Here is a 27,722-nt window from a genome sequence, read left to right on the forward strand (position 1 = left end):
ATCCAGTGACTATTTAGCCAAAACCAAATTTTAAATAGGTGTTACTGGACTCCTGTAAGACACAAATCAGTTAAAAAAGTCAGTCTTTGCAAGGAGATGTCAACACTCCCCAGCTTTTCCATTGCATAGACCCAGTCCTGTGATATATTTACCTTGCTTGGCACAAAGTCTGTAACCTTAAATTTTCCCATATTACTGTACATTTCCACATAATATTGTTAGACAACCGAACCCATTACTCTCAGATGAAGAGAACCCCATTCTACTCTACACTGAAAAGTATTCTTAGCAGAGATGACCCTGTTCAAGGCCCCAATTTGGCAAAATACTTAAGTATGCACTTTAAAGCATGTCAATAATTCTATAGACTTCAGAGAGTTCCATCCATTGATTTCATCCAAGCTACAACAGTATCATAGAACTTGGTTTACATAACTACTAAAGAAAAAATATTCCTCCCAGTAATGTACCATAAACAATATTTTCAACTTAAATGAAATGAGGCCACTTCTAAGTATTTTACTTATTAAGCTTTTCAAAAGTAAAATCCTCCTTAATGTTCCATGCAGTTTTTTCTTCTTAGAAATATAACTGAAATCATGTTTTAATCATTTAATTGTTGTGCTTTGCACACATGCATGTACAAGCTGAAGCTGCATCCATAACCCTAAAAACATTCACCGGACAATCTAATTCCATCCTCCACACTGTAAATCTTCTTCTATCCTCCAGACGTGTTAAAAGTAAACCACACTGAGCCCCAGAGAGGACTAAATTCTGTGACAGGAGAGCAACCAAATAAAATCCCTCCTCAAAATAAAATCATTCTATTTAATGCTTTTGAATTGTTAAACATAATACAAGAGTCCCATTATTGAATATACAGTAATGTGAAAAAACAGTCATCACCTGGGGCTTTATGATTGTTGTTATGCTGCACAGCATGGCCACTCCGAACTTCACAGCAACAGTAATGGATATGGTAATAGACTGACTCCATTCTAGGATCTAAATTGGTCATTTTAGCTTCTGTGACTTGATTATCATTGAAAGATATTAAAAATGCTGAGGGTTATAGAAGGATACGTTGTGTGACTATTCTAGCATCATTTCAAAGCTGCATTAAAATTGTCTAGGATATGAGGTTACATTGCTCTGGCTTGCAAAAAGTTTATTTAACCAGAGATATTTTACAGGTAAATGTGTTTTCCACGAGTTAATGTTTGAATTATTTTAATTAATGCGGCATCCAGATACAGCAATTTGGCCATTTGGAGGTTATATCATAATTTTGCCATATTTGAGGACAGCTTGTAGTTTAAGTACCATATTGTGAATGCTTTAGTATTAGCTGTTCTGTGAATGAAATAGAGCTCTGCTTGTTCATACCTTTTGGATACAGGAAAACCTCATGCTCCTAATTATCAGCACTTAGGCAGGAACATAGCTTGCTAATTAGAGTACCAAAAGGAAAGAAAATTACTTAATTTTTTCAAAAGACAGCAAGGATTCAAAAATTCAGACGCAGGTAGACATATTTAAAATAGAAGAAAGCAAATGGCCAAATAGATGAAAGCAAAGTAGCACTAAAGTACGATAATGATGGGCGCAATAGAAAACCAGAAGATAGATGGAGGAATGGCGTGTGCTACAATTCTTTTAATGATAGCTGGTATTAGGTTTTAAATCTAGAACATGTTCTGAAACTTGGACAGAGTAGTTTTTCAAAGTTATTGACTCCAAAGAAGCTATGCTGATTTGCAGAGGATTTGGACCAATCTGTATGCAGCTGTCTTGATCACCGTTGTAATGATTATCATTTTGTTGCTGATATTTACCTTTTAAAACTTCCTAAATAAATCGATAAAAATTGAAGGACTTTTGCCTTATGCAGAAACACATCTGTATTCAGAAAAACACTTACACATATGCTTAAGTCCACTGAAGTCAATGGGCTATGGTCAGCTATTTTGGGGCATCCTAATTCCCCACCCCCGTGAGCATATTTTGCAATCAGCATCACGGATTACTGAAGACAAACACAGCTTTTTAGAGTACTAGTAAGATGCATCTCCCCATGCATTTCCCTTGTCATCGCCTAAACCATTCTGGCCTGTGCCAGCCAAATGAATCTTGTCCCATTTCACCCCACTACTGCAAAAGAAGTGAGGTTAAGCTTTTGCCCATAGTTTTGCTGAGATCCTTCAGAATGAAAGGTTCCAGAGTAGCAGCCATGTTAGTCTGTATCCGCAAAAAGAACAGAAGTACTTGTGGCACCTTAGAGACTAACCAATTTCAGGATGAAAGATGCCATACACATGTAAGATATTAATACACGGAGTATAACAAATTTATCAGATACTGTATGTATCAAGAGGATGAACAGGGTAAAAGGGAAAAATAGAAGGGAAGGGGGAAAGAACAAGGGAAGATTCATCATGGGACAGGTCATTATTTTTATTGCCAGGTGGCAGCAACCCTACCTTTAGAAATAGAACCACCCTTCTCCTCAACCAACCCCATCCCATTTTGCATTGGTATAATCATTCATTCAGGATGTGTGTACACTCTCATTTTACAGTGCATTTCTTATTATTTCTATGTAGGGAGGGAGGTTTATGTGCTAATGGGAAAGGAACTAGCTAAACACCTAATGTAGTGAACTCCAAAAAAGAAGGATGATCAAGTATTCAAGGGAAATTGTTCTAAATATCAAAATATTTGATAATCTCTTATTATGCTAAGGATATTAATGTAGTTGGGATGAGTTTTAAAAGCCATGCACTTTTGTTAACCCTACCCCTCCCACTGAAAAAAACCCACCTCAGGGGAAGAAGCCATGTATATTAATACATTCTTTATATCAAATATATTATTATAGTAGGCATCACAAGGTGGGACTGATACACAGTCTTCAAAGTTATTTTTCTTAGTGTGCGAGCAAGCTTTGACTGGATTAGGAAGACATGCTGTATTGTTGTCTGTTTTGGGTTGTGCCAGGTTTTGTGAGGAGGCAGCATCTGGAGAGAAAGAGCTGGGTAAGGAGCAGGAGAATGTACTCTCTGCCTTGAGCTCTGATTAGAGTCAATTCTTCAGAAGAAGAGTTGCTTCCTGGGAATGGGGCTTTGGTGCTGGGCTGAGACTCCTAGAATGGCCCTGTGTGCCATTTTACCATCTCATTTCAGGATTGATGTGTATATATATATATATGCAAATAAAGCAAGGTACACATAGATTACACCCTGACTCCACCTCACTGATTTCCACCACTGGAAAGTCATCTTGCAAGCCCCCAGACATTGGCTGCAGAAGAGCAATACTGGTGTCAGGACAGACTACTGGTGTTGGAAGAATGGGCAAAAGTATCATGCCTTTAAGGCAGCACAACAGCCTCAGATATACTGAAGTGTGGGTAGTTACACCTTGTAGCAACACTACTGACTGCTACAGTGAAAGGAAAAGGCTGGTTTTACATAAGGATGGTGTGAGGGTTTACGCCCCTCCTTACAGGGCAGCACGGCCTAGTGGCCAAAGTCCATAGGATCAATCGTTGTCGCAGGGCAGCACGGCCTAATGGCCAGAGTCCATATAACCACCCCTGGTTGCAGGACAGCACAGCCTAAGGGCCAAAGTCCATATAAGCGCCCCTGGTTGCAGGGCCGTAGGACCTTACTACCGGCTCAGCGAGGGGGTCCTACCGAAACACGCTGAGGCTTACCAAGGTCAAGGTACCAGTCCGTCACCTCCCCTGGGTCGCTCCATACCGGCTGGGGAGTTGGGGTCTCCCACAGATCCCAGGGTTCTCCGTGAGACTCCGGATCCGTCGCCTCCTCGGGTTCCTCCCGCAGTAGGGGTTCGTGCCGGCCTATAAAAGCCTCTGTTCCTGGCAGCTTCAAGAGCGTCGGCTGGTCCTCTGCAGGAGCTTCCCAGTTAAGTCCTTCCCCTGCGGCCGCCAGCTCCGACTGAGCTGAGTTCCCTCCTTTTATACTCAGTGAGCATCTGGAGCATGCCCAGTACAAACGGGGTGGGACTTCCTCTGTCAGAGCTATTGGTCTGACGACACTGGGGCCAGTGCGGGGTGGGGCTGCCCCGTCACAGATGGATATAAATGTTTGGCTGGAGCACCAAGCTTGAACCACATTTTTTAAAAATTCAGATCTGTCTCATTTAATTTCTGCACATTTGCTGGTTATGCCGCTAGGCCCAGCACCTCTAACACTCCCGGGCTGGACTTCGGTGAAAATGAATTGAACATTTTAATGCTTAGTTAAATCAAACTTTAACTCTAACCTAATTTTTTGAGGTTCCCCCCCTTAATAATCCTAGTTTTTTAAAGCAACTGGCTATGAGGGTTTTCTATTAGAGACAGTGTACCTTCTCTAGCAAGAGATTCAGGCAAGGAGAATAGACTAAGGGAGCCTCTTAATATTCCCACAGATCTTGAGTATCATAAAAAAAAGCCATTCCTTGCTCATCTGATACATATATCTTCTTGTGAACCATTTCATTTAATATGAAAACATTCCCACCAAAGTTAATGTAGTATGAACAGAACTCATAACTGTCAATAATATATTTATTTCTGACATAGTAGAATAGTCTTATAACATATAACTTTCACATGAACACTTTATATTCTAGTGAACATTTAATAGAACTCATTATTTCTAAATGCCATTGATTAATAAAAACATGATTAACAGTTTAGGGCCATTGTTTCAGAAGCAATTAGCACCCATAATTGGGGCTGCTTTTTTGAGAGATCTCAGCTTCCATTTAGGCACTTACCTAATGCAACCAGATATTCAAAAGATCTCAGCACCCAGCAGCTCCCATTGAGAACTTAACCCTCAGAGTACTGATGACTATACTCTTGACCTGTCTTCCACAACACCCATAATTCATTAAGCTTTCATCTAACCCTGCAAAGAACATCAACAGAACACTGCCTACCAGAGAGGTGGGCAAACTACGGCCCGCAGGACCGTCCTGCCCGGCCCTTGAGCTCCCGGCCGGGGATGCTCACCCCCCGGCCCCTTCCCTGCTGTCCCTCCTCCCCCACAGCTACGCCCCCAGGCAAGCAGTGCTCTGGGCGGCAGGGCTGCATGCTCCTGCAGGACAGCGCGGCAGCATGTCTGGCTCCGGCCGAGTGGTGCGGCTGCCAGATATGCTGCTCTGAGTGGCATGGTAAGGGTGCGGGGAGCCGGTGGGTTGGATAAGGGCAGGAGGTCCCGGGGGGCAGTCAGGGGACAGGGAGTGGGGGAGTTGGATGGGACGGAGATTCTGGGGGCCAAGGGACAAGGAACGAGGGGGTGGGGGGATTTGGATAAGCATGGGAGTCCTGGGTGGCCTGTCAGGGTGCGGGGGTGTGGATAGGGGTCAGGGCAATCAGGGGACAGGGAGCGAGGGGGGGTTGGATAGGGGCTGGGGTCCCAGGGGAGCTGTTAAGGTCGGGGGGTCCCAGGAGGGGGCGGTGAGGGGACAAGGAGCTGGGGGGGGGGTTGGATGGGTCAGGGGTTCTGAGGGGGGCAGTCAGGGGACGGGAAGTGGGAGGGGGCCAGGCTGTTTGGGGAGGCACAGCCATACAGTTTTGCAACCCCGATGTGGCCACCCTCGGGCCAAAAAGTTTGCTCACCACTGGCCTACCACCTCCTCTCCCCTCTGCCATTGGTGCATCTCCTGACTACCATCTACTCTGGCCCCTTGCCAGTTCTGTTCCCAAAACAAATGGATATATGTTCACAGCTAACCTGTCTCCTTGCTGAGATGAGAAAAGCTGAAACTTGCTCAGAGCAAGAATTCCCAAGTCTTTTTGCCTGTAGATGCCAGAAACCTTCTCAGATCCCTTGCAGAGCTCCCTCTAGCTGGCCCTTAAAATCACAGCACCTGACTTTCAGACCTGCTGAGCACCTGCAAGTCCAATTGAAGTCAATGGCACAGCACCTTTGAAAAAGAGGACTATTGAAAACTTTGCAGCTAGAGCCCATCTCTAATTACTACACTTCCTTGATTCTCCACAAACAATTAAGAATTAATTTACTAAGCTGTATCCCTTTGCTCTAAACATAACAAGAACAGCTGCTTGCTGTGAGTGCATTACAGAACAGCTCCAACTATCAGCTTGCATGTTAAAAAAATCAGTAATAAGTACCAGGGAACAAACAACTGTTACACTAACCAACACATAATCCATACAGCTCTAACTCTTTGTTAGAAAGGTCTCTTTTGTTCAATTCTATGTAAACTGAATAGCGTAAAACAACAGGAGATACACTGCCTGCCTAATCTTTGTTACGGGCAAGGTAAGACCAAAGATATCCTTCTAAAATATTCACAATACCACATAGCTGTAACTTTTACAGCACATTTTCTTCATTGATGCAAATAGTTTATCTTACATTACATAGGACAACATGGGGATTAAACAGGAACTGTGCATGGTTGGGTGTGTGTGGGGAGACCAGTGGGAATTCCATTCTTTTTAGTGGAAACATGTGTGTGTATGTAAGGGCAGGTAGAATTCTGCCATTTTGTGTGTGTAACATTCTTAGGGTACCTTCCGTATTATGTTATTGGCTTTGTGTGAAACTATAGTATAACATACAGTAATTTTATCCTCTAACTTTTGGTTTTCAGCCAGGGCCTGAACTGAACTCTGTGTGTGTATGTACGTGTACACACGCACACACATGAGAGGATGACCATGCTACAGCTGTAGTTCCAGGAGAAATTCTGGCTGACTCAGCCAGAATTCTTGTTGGGGACCAGATGTTAGTGGAATAATTGTCACTGTTTGAAAGGATGCAACGTGCCAACTTGATTCCACATTTCCAAACATAGAGGGTGCTTGGGCCATGGCCCCATTCTCACCAAACCCCTCTTTAGTGCCCTTTTGGTGTGTCTGTGACCCTAATCCATGCAGGTCCAATCAATCTGGTCTATAATGTGCACACTGTTTGTCCCTCAGTTGTTACTGCTACTTGAGAATTTCCCATTTGTCAAACACACAGGTTTGATAATGATGGGGATTTCACAGGTTAAATAAACACACACATTTCAATTAAGTGTTTTCTGAATAGGCAAATTTCCTTTCAAAGTTTCAGTGCATGACCAATGAAATTTGCATTATGTACACACTGATGATTTAGTTAATTTGATGCTTATTTTATTTTACTTTAGTTTATTGACATTTTGATGGCCAGTCTCTGTGCTCTGCCATTGATACATGCAGGCACCAATGCCATGCTGATGGGACACTTAGTAGGATTCCTGCCCTTGCCTAATGCCATGAAAGTGGTAGCACAAGAAAACACAGCTGCTGACTGGCCTCACAATGGGAAAAGAGCAAAAATTGAAAATACTTCTCTGTAGCATAGATTCTGCTCTTATTTGCACTGGTGCGAATCCTAGGCAGCTTCGGTGATTTCAAATGATTGACAATAATCAATGGAGTTATTTGGATTTACACTGATATAACTGAAATAAGAATCTGCTGCTAAATGATACCAGTGTATGGACTGCAAAAAAAAAAAAAAAAAAAAATATATATATATATATATAGAGAGAGAGAGAGAGAGAGAGAGAGTATTTCCAGTTCTTTGGTAAATAATGATCTATATATGATTTGTAAGGAAGCTTGGGACAGGTTTGTCTGGTTAGCAGACTGTGATGGGTTTTTCTGTTTCTTTTTCCCTTTGAGATTCAGTTCTCTTTCTTGTTTTGTCTTTGCTTTTTTTTTTTTTTTTGTAGTGCATGAGTGAATGTGATATAAAGTGTTAAAGAGAATACATTCTTTTGTTTCTGTCTTCGTTTGTTAATCACTACAGCATTCTTTCCTTAAGGCCAACTAGGAAAAGGACAAATAGCAAATGCATGAGCCTATGCAAAAACTAATACTGATGGTAGCCAGACGACTAATGGCTAGAAGAGCCAGATTTAGCCAAGCCCAGCTGGAGATACAAATGAAGCAAGCTGGCAAATGAGAACCCGAGGCACAGGATAAAAAAACCCTGCAGAAACCTCAGGCAAATGAAGATAACTAGGGACATTTGGTTTAGAGTTAGCTAATGAGACTAACAGTATTATGGGTTAATATCCTTTTGTTGTTATTTATGGTAACCTTTGTTGTCACGGTATTGTTTATTTTTGGTTTCTTTCCCCATGGTGGGAAGGTCTAATCAATTCTATTTTCCTTTACCATCACTGGGCTGGAGCATCTTTTATAAGCAGACCCAGACACTTGTTTTTTGTGACAATTGTATTTATTTAGAAATGCTGTATAAGCGTGTGAAGAGGAGTAGAGGAATCAGTGTAGTAGTGGTGAGTCTCAGGATTCCTGGAGTCCAGCTCCAAAGGGACTTCTGGTGTATCCCTTTGAACCAAGATTTGGGGTTCTGGTCAAAGACAGTGTATCCACTTCCACTCCATGACTTGGGGAAAGGATTCCTCCAATCATCCCTCACTGAATCCCCTGGCAGGAAGCCTGGCAATTATGGCTTGGTGCACAAAAGAGTGGGAGAACTGATTTAGACCTAAATCCTATTGTCTATGTCTGATACCATATGGTAAAGACAGGGAAGAGAGAAATCTGATCATGTGCTTGAGGAATAAAAATCTCTACTTGGTTTTGATAGTCAGCCCTCAATTTGATGACCACTGCAGAACAACAAACATGTGCAAAGTGTTCCATTATCCCATTACATTTGCCCGCTTATTTTTCAGAGGATGTTTTTGAGGCAAATATTTTTAAATCTCTATAATATATGATTTCAAAAATGCTATTTCATGCAGATCCTGAAGAAGGAAAGCAGCAAATGCAAAATTTCATGCTAGCCATGAGACATTTGATCTAAGTGCCCTTTTCACTAAGCTAAACAACACTTCTCCCTGAACAAACTTATGAACAAAGATAGATTCCTGACTTTTCTTTACAGGACCACATCTGCTCGTGTTTAAAATCCCCTTGGCTCCATTCAGACAAGTGTCCATTCTTCTATCAGAATTAGCAAACTATTAAAAAAATAAAAGCAGGAGGGAGAACTGTCACATTGGAATGGCGACCAGCTGAAGCTCAGGAAAAGCCTTCTTGATAGCTTCATTTTGCTGTCAGAACGATTCACTCTTTGGCCCAGAGTCTGAAAAGCCAGTACAGTGCAAATGATTTCTCCCTCCTCGAGGCTCACATTCCAAACTGCAGCAATACTAACCAAACCTGCCTTGTTATTTTTCTCGGAGATCATAGTCCCAGTGGTGATATTTAGCTGGAAAAAGCAGCTGTCAGATGTCCTTGTACGATACAGTTTGCTGGTTTCTAAAGTGAACGCATCACACAATCACCACAGTCACAACTATACCTAGCAAAGTAGCAAATTTTAGGTGCTGTAAATTACTGCTTACTGTAAACTCACTGGATCATCTGAGGACAAAGGACAGTCTCCGCTCAAGTAAATTCTCAGGAAAAGCAAACAAAAAAAGCACAGTACTTGCAATACATCAGTGGTATTCAAAATGTTTCAAATGTGTAAACAAAAATGGGGGGATGGAAAAGACAGAAAAAGTAATTTTCAAGAAAAGTTAAAGTTGTGAGTGAGTGATGTTGAACCAGTAAACCTGGTGGAAACAATATTAAAATAAAAACAGAAACAGACCTCAGAAATGTGGTAAGAATTTTTTTGGAGAATTATCACCTCCACTTTGGTGAAGAGAGAGGAAGAACCAATCACATATTGACAAACTGACCTGGCTACTAACAATTTTTTTAAATCTACACATCTAAACGAACTAGAAAAGGAAATCTTGCAATAGACTGGGAATAATAAAAGGAAAGTGAGGAGCTCACCCAAGCAGGATGTATAGAGTGAGTATGTGGGTGGAGGAGAGCTGGGGATCCGCCCTTAAAAGTGGATGGAAGCACTAGTACAACCACAAATAAGTTGACAGAACAGCAAAACATCCACCAGTTTTCTAGATCAGGTTTAAAAGCTGGCATGAAGAAAAATAAAGAATCCTGTGTTCTAAAAACTTCCCAACTCTTTAATATGCCTCACAATACACAAAATAATCCTGGAATTTTAGCTTTCACAAAGACACTAAATAGAAACAGCTACTTGTTAAAATATCCCCAATGTATAAATCTCAGATAAATACATTCTAGGCATTCTATAGACCCACTGGAAGGATTTGTGGAGTTGTGCCTGTGAAGAATATAGGAGATCTACCTTGCTTCCTACAGGACTTTTTGTTGCTGTTAGTGTGGTGAATGATGTCGGCACATTTTGTGGTCATCTGTATTTGTGCCTGCACAAGTTAAAAATATAACTGTGCAGGTCTATGAAACAAGACCGTTTAGATTACCTGGCTATTTTAAATGAATGTAAAAAACAACTGCACCTTCTTCTTTTTAATAGCAAGGGAGTGTGGTGAGATATTTTCTGTAGTGATAAACTATTCCTCTGCTATAGGGCTCCACGGGGAGGCTTTGTGAAGGTGTGATTGTTCAGAATAACAATGATCAATCTTGCATCATAAAGGCCTACAAGGATAGCGTATAAAGGGTTGACTGTATAATAAATGTAAATTACAATACCAAATTCAGTGCAATAGATATTCAGGTTGGCATTTCAATATATTATATTTATACAGTACTAATCCAAAGTAAAAGCTGTGTAAAAGTTCAGTAAATGGTAAGTAGTGTTACACAAATACTCTGAAATTCTAGTTAGACACTTCCAAAAGTAGGATGCTGTGAATCAGATCTTCAGACAAATTCCTTAGCTATTAAAAGATTATGAAAAAGGTGCAATTGTAATTTAAAACAGACAGATAATCCAGGTGCTCGTTTCACAGACCTGCACATTTATATTTTTAATTTGTGAGGACAGAACTATGCATAATCTTGTTAAATGATCACAGGTGTACCCACATCATCTACTAGTTTAACAGCATCATGAATTTCACTGAAATCTCCATTGTCTCATGAGCTCCAGGGTTCCCACACTGCTTTAAATACTACACAAACACTACAAGGGGCTGCTTCCAGGTACTAATGTGTTATTCTCCATTGTACTTGCCTGACACTTTGCTAGTCCCTTCAGAGGTTCTCTCAGATTTTCCAATGGCAAATTTAGCAAAGGAAGCTCACTGGCCATCATGTCTGCCATTGACTGCACAATAGTGGGATCAATAAAGATTAAAGTCAGAGGTCCACTGTTAAGCAGTGGCTATTTATTCACAAAGGAAACATGTGAATGAATAACACTCACCCACATGTTCTTTTGTCAGTATGCATTTGACCCTTAAGTTTCTGGAATCCAAACCTTTTCATTTCAGGAGGTTTTGACCTTTCCCAGTTAGTCCAACAAAGCTCAAGTCTGATGACCTTCAAAGCATGCTATAAAGCTAATCTCACCTCGTAGGTCTTTAGAGTGGGATGAGGAAATAGGAAATCAGATTTTGGTGATATTGAGCAATATGAATTGTGCAGAGCTGCACAATACCAAAAGACTTTTCAATTAATTGTTTGTAAGAAATAAATAAATCTACTGACATCTGCAACTGATCTGTCAGAAAAGTAGCTCCCCAGTGCTCATGTTACAGAGCTCTTAGCTCCCACATAGGTGTCATCCCATCCTTCCCGCCTTTTCACTTTTCTCCTCACTTTCAGCTCATTCAGTTTGGTGGAATTAATCTTACAAGTCTGTCTAGATAAGAGTGTGCATGTAGCCCTCAAGGCCATGCTAAGTGGATGCCTTTAACCGGCAGATCTTTCAGTGACTCGATGTGTTTAACTCTATGGGACTGATGTGTCCTCAGAGACTTTTCATCGCTGTAAATTCATATAGCTTTCCTGGACTCTAGTTTTCTATAATGTAACTTTCTTGACTCTGCTCAACGTTTAAGAAATGGGTACTAAAGTATTTTTAAAAGCCTTTTCAGGAAACAGTTATTTTCTGTTTCTCGGATAGTTGTGCTATAAAATATACAGCAACTTAATGTCCACTAATACCAGACATTAGACTTGTAATCTTTTCTGCACAGATGTTTCCATGTATATATTTTTTAGAAATATGCTGAATTTAGGATGAATAACAGAGACTAATTCCCTCTGCCTGGGTCATCTAAAACAATCTTTGAATCAGATGCACTTGCTATTGTATCCCCAGAATAGCTGTTGCCATCAAAATAAGTTACATTATGTCACATAATATCATAAAAATGATGCAAGATGAGGGTTGATTTTTAATATTTTGGATTGGCTACTCAAAATTAACGTGTGATTGGATATTCCATCTCAAAATCTTTTGGACTGCGTGGCTTCTGCAGGAAGATGACTTTTCATGTGAAAGATATGATCCTGACCGAGGCAGATCTGCTAAATGGTTTTAGTTCTCTGGTCGGATACCAGAGTGAGAGCTATGAAAATTTAATTATTTTGTTCATTCTCAAAACAGACACAATATCCGTCGCAATAGTGTGAGTTTCCAAACTCGCAATTACAGGTCGCTTAGAAACCTGTTGGCTTAGCAGGACTATAGCCATATTAGTCTGCCTTAATTCTCTCACACATTTATAAAGTGGCAGCTTCGATATCCGTCACATACTGCGCTTACTAAACTTTTATTTTCTCATACTGTTCCCTGATGTGACTCAACTATATTCTGGAAGAAACACCTCCAGGATATTTGAGACTCTATGCCAATTCAGTCTTCAGTCTGTTAAAATTGCCAACTAGGGTGACAATGATAGTAATGGATTTGGCAATGTGCACACAAGAGGAACTATAACTAAGAATTCATTTTACAAAGGCCACTCAACATACATCAAAAGGGAGAGTCTGGACAACCAGCCTGGATTGAATTTGAAGCTAGAAGTGGAAGGCTGAATATTTCCTTACCGAGACTTTCCTTATTGTGTCGTGTTTTTATCTAAGATGCCCCCAATTTAATATCTCAGAGCACATGCAGATAGTTTTTAAAAATATATATAAAGAAAGAAAACCATCCCTTGGAACAAACTACAACCCCCCTCCAGGTAAAAGAGGGAGAAAAGAGATGTTGGGCACTGACACCACCTGAGATTCCAGAGCAGATGAAATCCAAAAGCAACACTACACTGTGAGCCTCGTAGGTGAAGTTCAAAAGCAACCCCAAACAGTGAACCTATTAGCTGCGTTATAAATAAAGTGCACCAACAGTAACTGCTGTCTCCCCATCCCAGGGCAGTCAGACCTCTTACCCACAACCCACTACAATCACCTTGACCTTACTCAGAATGACTTGTAACTGCTTTCTCTCCTCTGTGTTCCAAACCTAGTCAGGCACTTGGAAAGCAAAGACAATGAACCATCTGGTCTGATAGTAATAACAGTTATGAATCCTGCTTATTGATGGCCCAACAGGCCAAACTGCCTCATAATATTCCTCACTTGGCTCACATATCTGTTGAACAAAAAATGTTCATGGAGCTGCACCACAGAAAAGAGATTGTTAGGCACACACTGTGCAAAAAACAGTCCCTAGCACCTCTCAGAAACGAAAGAATGGAATCACTAATGAGCAATACAGGCATTGTGGCCATTCAATAAAAGTGTGGATGGTGCAGAAGGTTGGTCCAGTGATTACATCTTAAAACATCCAGGTTTAATTCCCTGCTCTGTCACCAGACTGCCTCAGTTCCCTGTGTATAAAATGGGGATATTGGTTCTCATCTGCCTAATGGGGGTGATGTTTTGACATATACATTACGAAGCATAAGGTGCTCAGATACGCTAGTGATGGGGTCCGTATAAGTGTCTGAAAGAGAGACAGTTATGAAAAGCCTGCTGATAGATCTAGTAGCATGTGTATTTGTGTTTTGCTCTTGTTAGGTCACAAAGCAACATAACTAGTGCAGTCTCTGCCAAACCCCACTGAAAACCCCACTAACAAGGACTGAGAATATAGGATTCTGGAGGGCTCCAAAGTTGTCATGTCATCACATTTCTCAAAAGGTTTCCCCCAAAAGGTAAGATTAGAAGCTTCATGAGAATTGTTTTTATGACCCAACAACCACTTGCTTAAGGCACAATGACATCCTATCCTGCCACAGGGATGTATTAACAACTTCAGCCTCTCCATTTGGTCTTACTAGCCATGTGAGAAGAGCATCCACCCTGTCTGTCGGAAGATTAAGTTCCTTTAGAACATCCAGTAACTTATTGGGAAAAATTGCTCTAAATCATATAAGCTTTTGTTGCATTTGTGTCATCCAGACACAGGTATAACCCCAGGCTGGGCTGAATCCTACTAATTTTGCCTTCAACATATACAGAAAATTCATTCCAATGCAGCAGATTTCTTTTTTTCATCAGAGGCAACCAGGATTCCCAAAGCTGCCAACCACAGGGATTCCCTTTGATTGGCATACCTAGATTTACACCACCCACTACTCCACCACTTTGCAGAGTGAGCATGCCAGAGGTGGGAAAGGGTAGAACAGGGCAGATGGCACAGTGCAAGTGTAAACTGGGTGCAGCTGAGAATCTGGTTCAATAATGGGTATATTCATTTTAAAGAGGGAGAGGGAGAAAAGTGGTAAGAATCAGTAAGCAAGTAAAAGTATTTAGCATTAGAATGAAATAATTTTCAGTTATGTCTGAGAAGCAGTAGTTTAGGGGAACACAACCTGCCACTTCATATATACTCCAGCACAAACAGCTTAGTCAGATACATCACCTGCCAGGTTCCACCACTACATTCCTTTGAACTGGCAAGAGCTTCATTTGAGGTGATCTAGAGAATGTCAATTCTTGGGGCAGAGTTCCTTCCTGGAAACCAGACACTGGTGTTTTGGCTGAGATTTCTGAAAAAGTGGAATTGCTTGTGGGCGGTTTGTGACCACCTCTGTTCAAGGACTGGTGTATAGTCAGGGCTGGCTCCAGCATTTCTGCCGCCCCAAGCAAAAAAAAACAAAAAAAACCGCGATCGCGCGGCAATTGGGGAAAAAAAAAAAGCTGCGATCGGCGGCGGCAGTTCAGCAGCAGGTCCTTCGCTCCTAGAGGGAGTGAGGGACCTGCTGCCCCCGAATTGCCGCAGGTGCCGCCCCTCTCCCTTGGCCGCCCCAAGCACCTGCTTGTTAAGCTGGTGCCTGGAGCCGGCCCTGTGTATAGTGTAAACTAAACATGCGGCACTAAGAATAATACCCAGACTTCATGTCACTGATTTCTCCTCCAATGGGAAGCTGACCTGATAAGCGCTGGACATCTGCTACTTCTCAGCAGGGGGTGGTTACACTGCAGTTGATCATTTCTTCCCTTATCAACAAAATCAATGTCAATACCTTAATTAGTGAGAAATGAAGCAAATAATCGCACCGCACCTTTAAGCAATGGGGAATTTGGCTGGTTGAATGAAGGGAACAGTGCTTTCTGGCTTTGGGGGTAGGGAAGGAGAGAGGAAAACTGCTGAAAAAGGGGACAAGGGGCCAGTGTAGCGACACTAACTCATCCCTTGGGAACCAGATGGGTGGACGTATTTAAAAGGGGCAGCCCTGTGCATGAAGCCACCCTCGCTCCCACCCCTTTAAGTGGTGAAATACCAGTTTGGTCAAGACCTGCTGTGGGCATTGCGCTAGCCACCCCTTTTTTAGGGGGTCTGAGAAGGAATTTTCCCCTTACTACCAGATTGGCCTAGGTGGAGTAGGGGTTTTTTCGCCTTCCCCACAGCGGGTTCAGGAAGGGCTCTGTTCATGCACAGCATGAAGGGCGGTAGGCTGTATGTTGCAACTCGTTATATAAGTGTGCAGGTATTCCATAGGGAAGGTATACTGTGCCCAGATAAATGTCTTGGAAAAGGACTTTAAAAGGAGGTGTTCATTAAGGGACTGGAATGGGGGGGGTATTGGGGACTCCTATGATTGGTACGGCTGGAAGCCAATCCCCCTTTCTCATATGAGGGGGGGTGGATGATAAGGTCCCAGAAATGGATGGGCTGGGGGGGACCTGGATGGAAAAAAGAGGAGCTGGTGGAAGCCCCCTGAGTAATTATGGAATGAACATGGGGTTACCTGCACTGTAAGCTTTTATCTGCCAGGTAGTCCCAAACATCTAATAATAAAGTTGCAGCCTGATTAAACCCATGTCAAATGTCTCCTGACCTTCTTTCTGGAATAGCTGGACAACGCTTGTCACTATGGGGAGGAAAACCAGGAGATGCAGCACATTCACATACAAGATTTGGTTATCCTTCAAAGCAGAGGTTCTGCATTATTTTAATCTTGTGACCCCAAATCCAACCATTCACAACTTGTCCTCTTTGCACTGAATTCCAAGATACTATAAAAGGCACTGGGTCCCTCAGTGCTTCAAAGGAGATGACATGAATAACTGTACAATAAATTAGGGGGTGTTTCTGACATCTGATGAGTTCCAACGGACTGAGCAAGTCTCTGCATCAGTGAACCATTAAAGAGAGCGGATAGCAACAAGATTATATCTGTGTCCCAGGCAAATTCTGCCCTCTTCGTGGATTACAGCACTCCAAAGTGAGAACTGGATATTGAGAATGAGCATGATTTAAATGTACCAGTTCATTTTAACTCAAGTAAATTACTATAATATTACAATTAAAATACTAAATTAGTACAAGTAATTAGCAAAACACTAAATTTTGCTATTTTTAACCTATGATTGTGCAGAGAATATTTATTGCCATTGCAGCAGGGTGCTTCAATTACAAAGACTAGAACACGTGCCATGCACAACAGGAGCCCTGAATAAAATGGAAAATTCTGCTACTGCAGTTGTTGCTACTAAACACTGACAGTTCCATTATGGAGAGCTATAACGGACCCAGAACAAAATCAGAAAAACAGAAACCAAGAACAGCAAAACTGACACCCAAATTCTGAACAAAATAAATGAGCCTCATGTCTTGACCTGAAAGCCTCCCCGTGTGAAGAGCAATAATGTCATTGCCTCTGTGTCACAATTATCACAGGAATAATGTATCTGATAGAGCTGAATATCCCTTCCAGCTTTTGTACACAGGCCAGGAAACCACCTGCAGTGTTCGCTGAAGGAACTCCTTCCTCCTCAGATTAAGGAAGTAGTTCGGGCAGGACTCCACAATGTATCTTTCGAAGCAGAGTTTCTCTCTGTTCGATCAATATTTACACACAGGCTTATTAGTTTGGAAAATCCTGGCTCTGATTCAAAATGTTTCCTTTCTTTTCTCTATGTTCTGCAACTGGCCAGATGACCTCGCACGCTCTCTCTCTCTCTCTCTCTCTCTCGCTCTCTGGTTCTCTCCTGTCACCCTTTAACCTTTTTTTCTGCCAGACGGGGGCTCCTCTGGTCACAGATATATTGGTGCTAATTTAGGAGACAAATTTCAGTTTTTCGTTTGGACCAGAGACAAAGAAGGTGTCCCCAAAGACAGAGATGGAAACCCCTAAGATATTCCTGATTTTTGCTTGTTTTCTTAGAAAACCTTGCAGGATAGGGAGTGAACTCAAAACGAGATGACTGAAACCTATAAAGAAGAACTTGTCTGTATTTCATTAAATTTATCCCTAGGAAAGAGAGAATTTCTGTGTTCAGAGATTTATGGAAAATTTCCAGGGCTTAAAAGGTTAGGTAGAGAACAGTCACTCAGTGTGAGATTACTTAGCAGCTAGAGCAGAGATCCTGCACAGACTGTTGCTATCTCATTAGATACTTATATTTCGATGTATGTGTGGGTATATCCTTTTGCCTATTATGCATATTTCTAGTCATCTTTCTTTTGCTTTGATTTTTCTGCTAATGATTTATTTTGTGTAAGACAGTGTTTCTAGTTCTAGTAATTTTGTGTCCTCCAAGGGCACTCTATCTGTCTGTCCTTCTGATGTGTGTGACCCACAGTGACCAATACAACTGATAATACCGTGAACGATATTTTAATTACATTGCTCTTGGTGAATTAGAGAAACTTTAAAAGATTTACTGTTGAAAATGTGCCCCGTTCTGCTCCCTACTTTTCTCCCCTCTGCCCTCTCCCCACCCCCAAATAAAGATTGTCTGGAGCAGCTACATGATAGATTGGAGAAATGTTTTTATTCCCTGAGCGCATTTATCCAGAAAGGACTGAAAATCAATACTTGATAGCTTTGCTATGATAAACTTAGTATCCAATTAATTTTAATAATTTAAACAATAGAGGAAAAATGAACATTTATCCATCCTTAATCATTTCTGGGTCTTCTAAGTTGAGGACTGATTTTCCTAGTGGGAAAAACAATTCCTTATTTCTAGCAGAATTCATCTTTCTGATTCACAGCTCTCCTGTGCTCTGAAGATCTGGCTGCTCTAAAGCGTTTCTTTAACAAATGCAACGCTGACAACATCCAAGCACACATTCTGCTGTCTAAACTGAAGTAAAATCTCTAAAATATAAGCTTTATAAAGTTGTAAAACAAACATATACATAGTATATTAGTACATTTACTAACACACACTGAGGTATACTGAACAACAAACTAAGATACGACTGCTGAAATGAAGGAAATACATTGTGATTTATTATACCTGTTGTGTTTGTTTGTTTATTCACTAAATTGCTGAATCACAAAATTCAGTAATTTACAACGGGGCTTCCAGTCATTAGTGTGAATTAATGAGGTTCTATTATAAATCAGTCATAAGATCCCTTTTCAGCATTGCTTATTCAGGCAAAATGTAAAATGATGTCTCTCAGGTTGTTCAGTGTATGAGTTAATGGTATATATGGGTGTTCATTTATATTCTTAGTACCTTGGTTAAATAATTACAATTTTGAAAAATATATCTTATTTTTTAAAAATATGCATAGTAGACACGAAGAGACAATACGATATGAATAGTTACGATCTCTTTAGGGCCTAATCCTTTGGTGCTGAGCGCCCTCGGCTTCCACTGAAGTCACTGAGAGTTGAGGATTATAAGCACCTTGCAGGATCAGCTTCCAGGCCCTAATTCAGCAAAGCACCTTTTTAGAAGACCTGATTCAAAATCAGTTAAGTTAGTGGAAATACTCCCATTGATTGTGATGGGCTTTGGATCAGGCCCCAAGGCCGACAGCCCTTACAAAACAGGAAGTGTGATCCCCTTGATAGGGCACTGGACTGATAAAGGAACCTACGTTTTATACTGAATTCTGCTACGGACTTACTCTGTGGCATTGGGCAAATCACTTCACCTCTTTGCCCCTCTGTTTCCTCTTCCACCCTTCATCTGTCTTATCTACTTAGAATCTAGGATTTTTAGGAAGGGACTGTCTATTATGATATGTTCATATGGAGCCTAGCACAATGGGACTTGGCTGGGGCCTCTAGGTGCTACCATAACATAAATAACAAGTAGGAATTGGCTCTACATATTTTCTTGGAATGTTATAAGGGTATTTTCCAGTCTTGCTGCATGTTTTTATTCCAGCACATTGCTCACGGTTTTTTATTAGTAACTTATAATCACTGAGTAACACAATTAGCACAAACATCTACCAATATAATTTAGTATCTAACTTGTTTCTGTTTTTTTTTCTGTTTAAGTCATGTCTGAAACGCTGCCCTTTACAAAAGATGCAACATAAGGGATCTACTTCTGTAGGGTCTGTGACTCATTTTCTTCTTAACACTTAATTACCAAATTTAATTCTTCCATTTTAAGTGCTGCACAGTTAAAGGTGCTGTCTCCAGTGAAGAAAAGCCCCAGTGCTCTATATTTTTTAAATGGATGCTTCAGAAAGGCCATAGCGGCATTTAAAATGTTGAAACGACAGAATTTGCAACATTGCTAATTTTATCATATATATTAAAAAATAAACGATGCGGGGCAGAAGCATTAATGATAGAATTATGTGGTTAGCCATGCGTTCCAGCATAAAGCAGAACTCTCAAGCGAATTGGTAAGCACGTAATCAAGAAAACGATACAGGAGCTGGACAAAAGACTGAGATACGTGATGCCCTATCTGAAACAAAATGTAATTAAAATTAATGTAATTGTGTAAAGGGCTGGAAAAAAAGATAAATATCAATTGCTGGGGAATGAAATATGGACTTACTGAAATAGCTACGGACGGCAAATATAAAGGAGTACAGGGGAAAAACAGACTTAAGCGATACGAAAAACAAGACACAGTTTTTATTTGAACTTGAACTTGTACAAAAAATATATGTTCCAATCCTATATTCTATATTCACAAAGGGCTGGATCACACCCATTAGGCATGACCCAGAGTTATGAATGGTCAGACATGCACCACCCCAGTAGAGCAAAGGGAATCACTGTGCTGCAGGAATGCAGAATGCATCTCTAAATTAAATGAGTGATCAGGAGGAGCAGGCACACGATTTCGCCCCTTTAAGCCTTAAAAGAAGAAAGGCTTTGTGTTTAATGTCCAGAACAGGTGACCTGGTAATCTGAATGGCTGGGTTTTGCTCCTGCTTTTGTCACTAACTCACTTTGGGTGAAGTTCATCCTTCTACAGAGGGACAGTATAAGGCTTAAATATCACTTAAGTTCTATTTAAGCCTTATGTCAGAGGCTTAAATTAGACTTTAGTATAAGCTGGTCTACATCGCCCACAGGCATGGCGGCGCCAACGTCGCCTGCATGGGTGACCTGTGCGACGTGGTGGTGATCACCCACGCCTTCTGTCTGCGGAAGCATCCTGACGCCACGGTGAGGAACGTTGCAGCGAACGCCCTGCGTGATGCGACAGAGAAGCGGATCGGCAGAGCCCCCTCGAACCAAGACATCGCTACCTTCCTGAGCGGCTCCCTGGATGGGGAATTCAGACGAGACGGGGGCGACATCGCTTCACTGTGGTCCTGCACTCGCAACGCCACGTGTCGCCTGGGGAAGCGCATCGGCTGCCGCTGGGAGTGGTGTGAGGAGTGCCAGGAGCTAGGAGTCAGGGTGCCGCAGATCAGGTCGGACGACAACACCACTGTCACCCCGACGGCGAGGGGCTTACTGGAGAGGACTCTGAAGGCCGCCATCCGCTCGCTGTACGTGGAAACCCTGAAGCGTAAACCGGACCAGGGTAAAGCTTTTGAGTTGACCAGCAAGTAGGACACCAGCAACCACTTCCTTGCCAGGGGCGGCTTCACCTGTTTCGCAGTGCCCGGCTCAACTGCGTCCCGCTCAACGGAGCCGTCCGCCATGGGAACCGACACAAGCGTTGCAGGAAGTGCGGCTACCCCAACGAGACCCTGCTGCATGTCCTGTGCAGCTGCAAACCTCACTCCAGAGCCTGGCAGCTGCGCCACAACGCCATCCAGAACCGCCTGGTGAAAGCCATCGCGCCACGCCTGGTGGGGATCTCCGTGAATTGCACTATCCTCAGAAGCTTGTCTCTTTCACCAACAGAAGTTGGTTCAATAAAAGACGTTACCTCACTCACTTTGTCTTTCTAATATCCTGGGACAAACATGGCTACAACAACACTATTCCATAACTGCCCATTATGCAGTTTCTCGCATCTCCCTCTGATCCATCTGGTGTCAGGGACAGGATACAAGACTAGATGGTCTGATCTGCTATGGCAATTCCTGTACTCTTGGGCAAGTCACTTATTTGTGCTTCCAGTTTCCTAATCTGTAAAGTGGGAATGAAAGAACCTACTTCAGAGGTATTGGATGAGTTAACATTTAATGAGGTTTAAGTTCCTTGAATGAAAGAGAATATATATATAGTAAGCGTGTAGTATTGTTAGCAACATTTACCATACTGTCTGATGTAAAGTTTAGTGTACATTAGCTGTGACAAGAAATGGAAAACATTATCCTGAATCTCCACAAAATTGCTATTAGCATTCAGATAACTCACACAATCTTTTCTCCTTGGTGCACTGGAAGAGTAGAAATGATTTTGATCTCTGTTACATTTACAAATATGGCTTATAACTGAATGGTTACCGTCTTTCTCCATAAATCTCTTCTAATTTCTCTAGGCACTTTTATTCTCTCACTTTTTAGTTCAGTGCATACACAATGCACATTACCTCTCTCCCCTTTTTTCTTTTACTTCAGTAACTCCATCTAGCATTTTAGAGTTCAACAACAGTATACAATCAACTAATGCACTTGTGCAATGTTCTGATCCCTGGATCCTTGCATATGTCAACATAGTTTGCATACGTCAGTACTGCTTTCTGGTATTTTAATTTTTTGTGATGACAAAGACTTTACTGCACAGATGCTCAATTCAGATACTTGCCTAAATTTTGGTGGTATGGGCCAGATTCTTTTTCAGTTTACAGCAGTGGAAATCTGGAATAATCCTTTTAAAGACACGGGTGTAATTAAATGCAGAATCTGGCACAGTATCTGTATTACAGGAGTATACTGTGGAGGTAGTACTCCTGGAAGAGCAAAAACCTCAGAACCTTGAAGAATGAATAATAAAACCTCTAAATATGACACATGCCACTAGCTTTTTGCTTTGCATTTATCAAATTTAATTCCAAAATATTTTTGGAATATCACTGTAGCTACTATTGGATCCAAAATATTATTGTAATTTTTCCATCTCATAAGCAGAGTTGAACCCTGATGAACTAATTTTTCTTTGACATAAGTACATAAGAACGGTGATACTGGATCAGACCAAAGGTCCATCTAGCCCAGTATCCTGTCTTCCAACAGTGGCCAATGCCAGGTGCCCCAGAGGGAATGAACAGAACAGGTAATCATCAAGTTGTCCATCCCTTCTTGCCCATTCCCAGCTTCTGGAAAACAGAGGCTAGGGACACCATCCCTGTCCATCCTGGCTAATAGCCATTGATGGACCTATCCTCCATGAACGTATCCAGTTCTTTTTTTTAACCCTGTTATAGTCTTGGCCTTCACAACATCTTCTGGCAAGGAGTTCTACGGGTTGACACTGTGTTGTGTGAAAAAATACTTCCTTTTATTCGTTTTAAACCTGCTGCCTATTAATTTCATTTGCAACCCCTCGTTCTTGTGTTATGAGAAGGAGTAAATAACACTTCCTTATTTACTTTCTCCATACCAGTCATGATTTTATAGACCTTTATCATATCGCCCCCCATAGTCATCTCTTTTCCAAGCTGAAAAGTCCCAGTCTTATTAATCTCTCCTCATACGGCTGCCGTTCCATACTCCTAATCATTTTTTTGCCCTTTCCTGAACCTTTTCCAATTCCAATATATCTTTTTTGAGATGGGCGCACCACATCTGCATGCAGTATTCAAGATGTGGGTGTATATATTTTCTGTCTTATTATCTATCCCTTTCTTAATGATTCCCAACACATTGAGGGGATGTTTTCAGAGAACTATCCACAATGACTCCAAGATCTCTTTCTTGAGTGGTAACAAGGGTCGGCTCTAGGCACCAGCCCTCCAAGCATGTGCTTAGGGTGGCACTTTCTAAGGGGCGTCACTCCACCCTCCCCTTTTTTTATTTTTAATTTTAATTTTTTTGCTTGGGGTGCCATTGCCGGGCTGCAGCGGCAGCGAGAGGGGCTCCCGGAGTGTGTGAGGAGCCAGGGAGGGAGGGAAGCGGGGTCCCCTGGAGCCGAGCCTGGGCTGCGGCGGTGGTGGTGGCGAGGGGCTCCTGGAGTGTGTGAGGAGGTGAGCAGTCGGCTGGGCTCGTCGGTGCTGAGCAGGTAGCTCCGCAGCCAGAGATCCTCGCCTTCCCGCCCGCCGGGCCAGGACACGGTGAGGCTGAAGAGCAGCAGATCCGGGGGGCTCTCCAGGTCCTTGGCCGCCAGCATGTCGGGGGTGAGGGCGGTGAGCACGAACTGATCCACCTCGGCCACCAGCAGCGCCGCCTAGCCCAGGGAGGGGGCCGTGTTCTCCGCGCCGTGCCGCCTCACCCCGCAGCCGCCCCGCCACCTGGAAGTACTCCCGCTCTGCACTGCCCAGCAGCTCCACCCACATGGCGACAGAGTCGCAGCTGGGCCAGGGCTTGGCCGCTGTGTGCTGGTAGCAGTTCCATGTTTGGGGGGAGCCCAGTACTGGGGCGGCAGGGGGCGTGGGGGGGGGGGAAGAGAGAGCCCAGTGCTGGGGCGGCAGGGGGTGTGGGTGGGGAGGGGCACTGGTGGGCGGGAGGGGGGGAGCTCAGGGCTGGATGGGGGGGCAGCCAAAAAATGTTTTGCTTGGGGTGGCAAAAAACCTAGAGCTGGCCCTGGTGGTAACAGCTAATTTAGACCCTGTCATTTTATATGCATAGTTGGGATTATGTTTTTAGAGGGCTACTCTTCTTCTGATACTACAGATCACCCTCAAAATCTTTTCCTCTAATGGTGTTGCAACAGTGTTATAATCTTCCTCTTTTCCAATAGCAACTACTTTAATAGGCAACATGCTGCTCTTTTCACATGTAACTTTACTTCTTTCATTAAATGCAACTAGAAGTTTAATTTTTCTCTGTGTCAATCAGAACTTTTTCATATTTCTAAGAAAGAATATTAAAAACAAATATCAAGCCTTTTATGGAAGCTGTCATATTCCTTCTTTGACTGAAGCAGAGAAATTCCTTTCAGAAAGAAACAAAGTGGGTGAGGTAATATCTTTTATTGGACCAACTTCTATTGGTGAGAGACAAGCTTTTGAGCTTACACAGAGCTCTTCTTCGGGTCAAAGATGGAAAAGACCTGAAGAAAAGCTCTGTGTAAGCTTGAAAGCTTGTTTCTCTCCACAACACGAGTTGGTCCAATAAAAGCTATTACGTCACCCACCTTGTCTCTCTAATATCCTGGGACCAATACAGCTACAACTACATACAACTTCTGTGCATTCCCTGACCCTACCTGGAACTGGGTAGCCCTTGTAGGGATGAAAAGGGAGAGTTCTTACTCCCATGCTTGGGCATGTACTCCTAGTCAGAATCTAGTCCTATATGTATATTTTCGCCTTTATCTAATTCAAACTTTTCTGTCTCTCTCTTCCCACAAAGAAATTACAGAATCACAACTGAAACCAAAATAATTATTCACTGAAGATTTTACCTCACTCAAGATCAAATGTCAAACTTCCACTAAATTATTTTGATTTTTCAATTCTCTTTTTAAATTATATCTAAGTTCACTTTCTGGCTGGATAAAATTATCACCTTTTATTTCAGTATCCGGCTTCCTAATCTGTGATCCACTAATTAATTGTTTTGCCACTTGATTCCTTCCGTTCTGTGCCCCTCCCCCAATGTCTGGCCCTTTTACTATCTCAGTTTTACACACTAATTTTCTCAATACATTCTCTTTTGAGTTAACCTTTTTCTCTTTCCACTTACCTCTATCTTTTCTCTCCAACTAACCTGATATTGTCTTTTCAAAGAAGGCCCTGTAATCAAACTATAACTTGTCAACTGACTTTCCCTCTGATGTGCTATTTTTTTCACTTTGAAACTTATGTGCTGATGTAGAATTTACCTTGCAATGTACTGTATACACATTACATTTCCATGAAATGACTTTTGTAGGAAGAGTTATTAAATGCTTTTCTTATCATCAGGACTGTATAGCTCTTTTCCCCACACATGATGGGAGGCACAAGAGCACTGAGATTAGTGAGTGGCAGAAATTTTTTTCAAAATGAAAGCCCTTCTTTAATTTAAACAAATAATTTATAAAGAAGTATAGGCTGTGTTTTTTTGCCTCCCCTCACCATATGTCTCTATCTTACCTATTGTATGGCTCCCATTACCAAGGTATCTGAGTACCTCACAATTGTTATCTTCACAATGGTCCAGTGAAGTAGGGAATTATTATTATCTCCATTTTACAGATGGGGAACAGAGGCACAGAGAGGCTAGAATATCTGATGGTGTAATGTGATAGGATAATGCTTCTGACATTTGAAGTTTGGGATGGCTGCATTAGAGTGAATCAACCAAAAGTTGACGTATGCAGTTCATCACAAAAGAGCCGATAAACCCTTTAAACTACATTCTCAAATATTAAAACTATTTAAACATTATCTAGGGAGTTTTTAAAAAATAGACTTTGTCTCCCTACATGTAAGTCGGTTACTAATAACATAGTAGTAGTTATTAATAGTCCAGCTACACACTGTGGTAGACTTGTTGCTGCTCTGTAATAGTTTATGAATACTATATGTGACATGGTTACTGGAATGTTTGCTGTACGTATATATTGAGTCATAGCAGGATTGTCAGGAAATGCAAGGCAGAATGGAGGGCCATACATATGTAACAGCCCCTCAGCAAATATCCCTGACTCCAGTTGGGTTGCCCAAACCAGTTTAACCAGGCTCAGAAAACACAGGAGAACATCAGGACTTGGGACTGGATTTAAAGACACTCTCTTAAGGTATGTCTATACTGCACGCTTCTTCTGGAGGCATGCATAAGATATATGTGGGTAGCCTGCCTAGCAAAGGCATAATTAGCAATGTAGATGGTAAGGCGCTCCTCAGGTGAGTAAAGACACACTTTAAGCATGTGTGTATGTACCCATGTATGTATTCTACATGGCTCTCTACTCACCCAAGCAATGCCTCACCATCCACACTGCTATTTTTAGTAGTGTAGTGTCACTTTTGCTGCTAACCGAAAAGATTCTGGCAGTGGGGAAAGACTCTAGCAGCAAGGAGGCAGCGAGCCGTCACAAGGGTTAAACGGAGCAAGCAGCATGGGGACTATTTAAAAACACCACAATAAAAGCTCAGACTAAATGTATACCCCAAATCAGAGAAGACAATGAGAAGACTAGAAGAAAGCCACCATGGCTGAACAGCAGAGTAACAGAGGCCATTAGAGGCAAAAAGGCATCTTTAAAATTTGGAAGATTGTAGTGAGGATAAACTCTTGCTGGTTAAGTGTAAAAGTATAATGAGGCAGGCCAAGAGAGAATTTGAAAAGCAACTTGTTAAAAACACAAAAACTACCAGTAATTTTTTTTAAAGTACATCAGAAGCAGGAAGTCTGCCAAACAGGCAGTGGGGTCACAAGATGACCAAGACATTAAAGGAGCACTCAAGGCAGATAAGGCCATTGCAGAGAAGCTAAATGAATTCTTTGCATTGATCTTCACTAAAGATGATGTGGGGGAGATACCCACATGAGAGCTATCCTTTTTTGGTGACAAATCTGAAGTACTGTAACAAACTGATGTGTCAACAGAAGAGGTTTTAGAGCAAATTGATAAATTAAACAGTAATAAGCCACTGGGACTAGAGGGTATTCACCCAAGAGTTCTGAAGGAATTCAGATATGAAATTGAAGAACTATTAACTTATGTAACCTATCACTGAAACAAGTCTCCGTACCAGATGACTGGAAGGTAGCTAACTCCCAGAGCACCAAAGCAGCACTGAACAGCCCTGACTAAAAGGCCAGGCATGACATCAAATAAATTACCAAACTGGGGAAACAACTTTAAAACTTCTCCACATCATCTGCTTTAGGAAGTTGAATGATTGTGCTGTGTGATCCTGACAATTATTTACAGGACAGTAAGCCTAATTTTGGTACCAGGCAAATTGGTAGAAATTATAGTAAAGAACAGAATTATCAGACACATAGATGAATACAATTTGTTGGGGAGTAGCCAACATGGCTTTTGTAAGCGAATAGGGGCTGCTAACAGGGAGTCTTGCAAGGGAGTTCTCCAGGTGAAGGAAGAGAAAATACAGCACCCTTGGGGTAAGTGACTGTCTGTAGTGTGTGTTTATGTTTGCTGTGTGCTGAGCTTGTGTTCGTCCGTCTGTTTGTTTGTTTGTTTGAAGGACCGTGTGCTGT

The 27,722-nt window shown here is 41.9% G+C and overlaps 1 protein-coding gene across 1 annotated transcript in view; it reads right to left on the reverse strand.

Annotated features, from left to right (window-relative positions):
- Positions 1 to 27,722, reverse strand: part of CNTNAP2 (contactin associated protein 2) — a 1,643,672-nt gene that overhangs the window by 276,090 nt on the left and 1,339,860 nt on the right. The gene's annotated exons all lie outside the window — the stretch shown is intronic.

This window comes from Malaclemys terrapin, chromosome 2 (genome assembly GCF_027887155.1).
Source record: "Malaclemys terrapin pileata isolate rMalTer1 chromosome 2, rMalTer1.hap1, whole genome shotgun sequence".
NCBI lineage: Eukaryota > Metazoa > Chordata > Testudines > Emydidae > Malaclemys > Malaclemys terrapin.